The 6,667-nt window shown below is 46.6% G+C and overlaps 1 pseudogene; it reads left to right on the forward strand.

The window, feature by feature from the left end:
* Window positions 1-6,667, forward strand: part of LOC117941279 — a 19,658-nt pseudogene that overhangs the window by 2,407 nt on the left and 10,584 nt on the right.

A 6,667-nucleotide genomic window follows, 5' to 3' on the forward strand; every position in this document is an offset into this window, starting at 1 on the left:
CACACACACACACACACCTACACACACACACACACACACCTACAAACACACACACACAGACTCACATCTACAGAAAAAAGAACATGAACAGATCCAGGTGTATGTTTGTTTCGTAGAGCTCCTGAGCCCGGGGGGGGAGTCAGATGTCGCCATGGTGGACGGTTGCCTTGACGACCATGACGTTGACAGAGGCGGCGGCCTGTCGGATGACATGGACGAAGCGCTCACATCAGAGGGGGGTCTCTTGCTGGAGGCGGGGCACAGTGACCCCGACACACAAGACCCCGACCTGGACGAGTCCAACCGGGCCATCAGGTACAGAAACACCCACAACCACACACACACACACACACACACACACACACACACTTTATTTGTGACTTGAAATGGGAGGGGGGGAGACTGGTCATCAATATTGATTATTTCCTATCATATCTTTTTAACTGTTTACTTGACCCGGCTAAAGTAGCTATCGCCGGTGAGTTAGCCGTACGCTGCCCTTGGCCGTAACCGGACACCGCTATCTCCTCGCTGTAGACACTACTGGGTATTAGGTCCGGAGACAGTTAAGCAACATCTGGTAGTCCTGGTGGGGGAACCCAACACACCCGCAGCCATTTAACCACATCTGGTAGTCCTGGTGGAGGAACCAAACACACCAGCAGACAGCAAGCAACATCTGGTAGTACTGGTGGGGACACCAAACACACCCGCAGACATTTAACCACATCTGGTAGTCCTGGTGGAGAAACCAAACACATCCGCAGAGATTTAACCACATGTGGTAGTCCTGGTGGAGAAACCAAACACACCCGCAGACAGCAAGCAACATCTGGTAGTCCTGGTGGAGAAACCAAACACACCCGCAGACAGCGACATCTCCTCACTGTAGACACCGGGCGTTGCCGGGTATTTAGTCCATAGACGGTCAAAGAAATAGTCCCATCAACGCTGTCAAAACCACCGAATCTTACCTCCGTCCTTTACAATAAAATTCAACAACGCTGAATCATGCAATAAAAGCTCCTTAAAGTCCAGGACAGTAAAAAATAGAAAACCTTCATAGGACTGTCTTACATCTTTCCCTCATCAAGTCCCTTTCATACACTAATCAGACATCTAAATGTCCGTGTGCATCTAGGAAAACTCACACGTATATTGTTAGATGGGTGTAGGTGAATTCTAACATTTTGGTGATGATCGGAAACGTGAAGTACCGCTAAACGACGGGAAAGTGTCGGGTCGGAGGTGTCTGGAAACGGCCGATAGCAGCGAGAGGCTATATGCAGATTGTGCACGAGGGCTTTCCTCCACTAAGGACATCCTTAGTTGACTAACACATGATTTTGTCGACTGATTGATTTGTTGATTTAATGTAGATGTGGTTAATTAACCATTTAATGTAAAACTGAGTTTCTACACAATCAATCCTGCAAAAGCACCACTTTAAATCTTGTGTTCACCAGAAAAGTTCTCATGAGTTTCTTGGAAAATCAGTAATTAATCGTAAAAATGAACTAAAGAAATCTCATGTGTCTTTTCCGCCGAGGCGGTTCTGGTGCTGGTATGGAGTCTATGCCAAATATCGAACCGGTTCTTTGCTTTTCCACACAAGTAAACCTGGTTCCAGGCCAGGAAAACGGGTTCCAACTTAGCACCAATCAAGCGCTGGTCTAAAGTTCAGAACTGGTTACGTCAGGTGCTGGGGGGGGGCGGGGTTATCATGACGTTTCGAAAACCAAAACTTCTGGCGGCCATTTTGAAAATGTCGGTCAGCTGTTAACCATAGAGAGCTGTTGATGTTAGCTTTGGACATGGATGGGAAACCAGAACCACCGTGGTCTGGGGGGGAAACCACCGGTCTGCTGGCTCTCAGGCTGGGGAAGATCTAGCTGGTTCTTAGATAACTGTCGAGTAGAACCAGCAACGAACTGGCAACAGCACCAGCCCAGAACCAGAACCAGCACCTGGTTAGCCTTGGTGGAAAAGACCTATTAGTCGACAAAACCACAGAGGGGACGGGCCGATTGTGCACACACGTTTAGAAACCCGATCCCAGGTATGTGAGATTGAGCTTTGTCCCGCCCCCTACAGCCCGTCCACCAGTAACAACATCCCGCTGATGCGAGTGGTTCAGTCTGTCAAAAACACAAAGAGGAAGACCAGCAACGTGATGAAGGAGGGTTGGATGGTCCACTACACCAGCAAGGACACTCTGGTACCACACCTGTCTCACTCGCCTGTTTGTTTGGGTTTTAACCCCATGTGTTCCCAACCCCATGTTGTTAACACTAGGGGTTAATACCCCCCAACATGGGGTTGGTAACACATGGGGTATTAACCCATTGGTTTACCAACCCCATGTTCATAAGACATGGGGTATTAACCCATGGGGTTACCAATGGGTATTAACTCATTGGTTTACCAACCCCATGTTGGTAACACATGGGGTATTAACTCATTGGTTTACCAACGCCATGTTGGGAACACATGGGGTATTAACCCATTGGTTTACCAACGCCATGTTGGGAACACATGGGGTATTAACCCATTGGTTTACCAACCCCATGTTTGTAAGAAATGGGGTATTAACCCATTGGGATACCAACCCCATGTTTGTAAGAAATGGGGTATTAACCCATTGGTTTACCGACCCCAATTTGGTAACACATGGGGTATTAACCCATTGGTTTACCGACCCCATGTTGGTAACACATGGGGTATTAACCCATTGGTTTACCAACCCCATGTTCATAAGACATGGGGTATTAACCCATGGGGTTACCAACGGGTATTAACCCATTGGTTTACCAACCCCATGTTTGTAAGAAATGGGGTATTAACCCATTGGTTTACCAACCCCATGTTCATAAGACATGGGGTATTAACCCATGGGGTTACCAACGGGTATTAACTCATTGGGTTACCAACCCCATGTTGGGAACACATGGGGTATTAACCCATTGGTTTACCAACCCCATGTTCATAAGACATGGGGTATTAACCCATGGGGTTACCAACGGGTATTAACCCATTGGTTTACCAACCCCATGTTTGTAAGAAATGGGGTATTAACCCATTGGGATACCAACCCCATGTTTGTAAGAAATGGGGTATTAACCCATTGGTTTACTAACCCCATGTTGGTAACACATGGGGTAATGTCTCTGTGTCTTCTTTCCTCTTACCTTTTTGTTTTTCCTTTCACTCCTTGCATCTCTCCTCCCCGGCTGACTTTCCTATTTCTTCTCTCCTCCTCTTCATCCCTTGTGTTTCAGAGGAAGAGACACTACTGGCGGCTGGACAGCAAATGCATCACGATGTTTCAGAACGACACTGGAAGTAAATACTTCAAGGTAAGGGGAGCTCCATCGCTGTCTCCTTCAGCTCTGCTTTGTACGGACAAATGGACGAGGACAATTCCAGCGTGACAGCAGGAGACTCTCAGCATCTATTAGTTCTATTAGAGGATCTCTTATCAGTCAATCGGGTTCCTTTCAGGTTCCTTTATTGGTCGGGAGACTAGGTTCACAGTCCAAGAGGCAGGACATCCTTAAACTCTGTAGACCACCACATAACATGCACCACACCAAACATTATGTTGACATGTTATAGAGACAGTGAAACATGTAATAGAGACAGTAAAACATGTAATAGAGACAGTAAAACATGTAATAGAGAGAGTAAAACATGTAATAGAGAGAGTAAAACATGTAATAGAGAGAGTGAAACATGTAATAGAGACAGTGAAACATGTAATAGAGACTGTAAAACATGTAATAGAGACAGTGAAAATGTTAGAGACAGTGAAAATGTTAGAGACAGTAAAACATGTTATAAAGAGAGTAAAACATGTAGTAGAGAGAGTAAAACATGTAATAGAGACAGTAAAACATGTAATAGAGACAGTGAAACATGTAATAGAGACTGTAAAACATGTAATAGAGACAGTGAAAATGTTAGAGACAGTGAAAATGTTAGAGACAGTAAAACATGTTATAAAGAGAGTAAAACATGTAATAGAGACGGTAAAACATTTAAAAGAGACATTAAAACATGTAATAGAGAGTAAAACATGTAATAGAGACAGTACAACATGTAATACATGTATGTCTGTTTGTCCGTGTGTCTCTGTCTGTTTGTGAGTCTCCGTACAAGTGTGTGTGTGTGTGTGTGTCTGTCTGTCTGTCTGTCTGTGTGTCTGTCTGTGTGTGTGTGTGTGTGTGTGTGTGTGTGTGTGTGTGTGTGTTTACTTCATTAGCAACACACATTAGGGTTAATGTGACGACGGTAACCGAAGGACCCAAACGCAAGGCTCAATAATGAAAACATTGATTGTAATATTGGAGTGGAAGTGGTGAGGTAGACGCCAGGGACAGGAAGACGCTGGCTGGAAGGCATGGGGGGGCTAGTGGAGGAGAGCACTCGTGATAGGCCCGTGGCGAGGAACCAAGGGGGGACACCAGGACCGGATGCTGGTGCGGAGACAGGCTGAGGCAGGACGCCGAGGGAGGGAGACCGAGGGATGAAGCCAGCTGACCGGAGACGGGAGGTTGGAGTAGTGGTGAAGGCTATGAGAGACAAAACAAAGAAGGTAAGGAAACATGGAACTCTGGAGAAGACTAGAAAAGAAAGAGCTTGTACGAGGTCCACCAGTGTAGCAGAAGCAGCGGTCAAGGGAAGAGGGGTTGGTAAAGTAAGCAGGTGTGACCGGCGGGAGCAGGTGATCACGGATGGGATGCAGGTGTGCGTGGTCAGCTGGCTTCAAGGGGGGTCAGGGAAAAACCAAAACACAGCAGGATGGTAGAAAACTCACAAAAACTCAGCCGCCCCAACCGCAACAGGTAAAGCCTCATGAGGTGTCCTTTATCAGGATCTGTGTCCTGGTCTCCGTCTGCAGGAGATCCCTCTGTCGGAGATGTTATCTCTGGAACCGGCTCAGACCTTCTCTCTGCTGCCCGACGGAGCCAATCCTCACTGCTTTGAGATCGCCACGGCGTCCCTGGTCTACTACGTTGGGGAGCAGCTGCAGAGATCAGAGTCCTCTGGGACCGGCAGCAGCAGTAATCTGGTGAATCATATTGTGTCATCATCTACTTATGACAACTGTCAGTTGCTGAATTTCTATCCAGGTGTCAATCAAATTATTGAAAGTTTGGAAAACTTGAATTTGACCCTGACAGTACCTAGGTAAGGACTACTAGCCAGTCAGGAGCAGAGTATGAGGGTCCTTACATTACCTAGGTAAGGACTACTAGCCAGTCAGGAGCAGAGTATGAGGGTCCTTACAGTACCTAAGTTAGGACTACTAGCCAGTCAGAAGCAGAGTATGAGGGTCCTTACAGTACCTAGGTTAGGACTACTAGCCAGTCAGAAGCAGAGTATGAGGTTGTGTCCTGACAATACCTAGGTAAGGACTACTAGCCAGTCAGGAGCAGAGTATGAGGGTCCTGACAGTACCTAGGTAAGGACTACTAGCCAGTCAGGAGCAGAGTATGAGGGTCCTTACAGTACCTAGGTTAGGACTACTACCCAGTCAGAAGCAGATTTTGAGGTTGTGTCCTGACAATACCTAGGTAAGGACTACTAGCCAGTCAGAAGCAGAGTATGAGGGTCCTGACAGTACCTAGGTAAGGACTACTAGCCAGTCAGAAGCAGAGTATGAGGGACCCAGTACCTAGGTAAGGACTACTAGCCAGTCAGAAGCAGAGTATGAGGGCCCTGACAGTACCTAGGTAAGGACTACTAGCCAGTCAGGAGCAGAGTATGAGGAACTACTGGTACTCAATGGGTGAATTAAAATGAATTGTGAAGTTTTGTTGGCCCCTGTGTCCAATAGAAGTGCTATAAAGTAAAAAGCAATTATTCCCCGATGACTTGTGGTGCTCTTATTTTGACGGCGTCTCCCGACCGGTTTCAGATCAGCGGGGTCGGGCAGGATGTGGCGCGGATGTGGGAGATGGCGATTCAGCACGCTCTGATGCCGGCCGTCTCCACCGGGGTTTCCCACAGCTCCCACCGCAGCGGACACAGTAAGATCCGGTGGGGGGGGGGGGGGTTTGTTGAGGTGGGGGCTGATATAATGAGTTTATTTTAGTTTATTTGACTGTAAAGCTTCGCTATATTTTGAGTGATTATTATTGTTGTTATTATTATTATTTTTTTGTTATTTTTCCCATTTATTTATTATTTTACTATTCCTTTTTCTTTTATTGTTTTTTTAAATTTATTTTTCCATATTTATTTATTTCTTTGTTGTTTGCTGATGTCTGTTCTTTATTTTGTGGGGGTTATTTGGTGATATTTTTTGCAGTGTACCTTCTTGTATACAGTGTGTTTTATGTGGGATCTTGATCAAGACCACGTGGAAAACAAGGTCTCAGGGGGTTTGTCCTGATAAAATCATTTGAGTTAAAGATGGATGGATGTAAATATCATCCCGCCATTGTCATCCCACTCCGGTGTCATCCCGCCGGTGTCATCCCACTCCGGTGTCATCCCACTCCGGTGTCATCCCACTCCGGTGTCATCCCGCCGGTGTCATCCCACTCTGGTGTCATCCCACTCTGGTGTCATCCCTCCGGTGTCATCCCTCTGGTTTTATCCCGCTGGTGTCATCCCGCCGGTGTCATCCCACTCTGGTGTCATCCCACTCTGGTGTCATCCC

Source organism: Etheostoma cragini, unplaced genomic scaffold, assembly GCF_013103735.1.
Source record: "Etheostoma cragini isolate CJK2018 unplaced genomic scaffold, CSU_Ecrag_1.0 ScbMSFa_4667, whole genome shotgun sequence".
NCBI lineage: Eukaryota > Metazoa > Chordata > Actinopteri > Perciformes > Percidae > Etheostoma > Etheostoma cragini.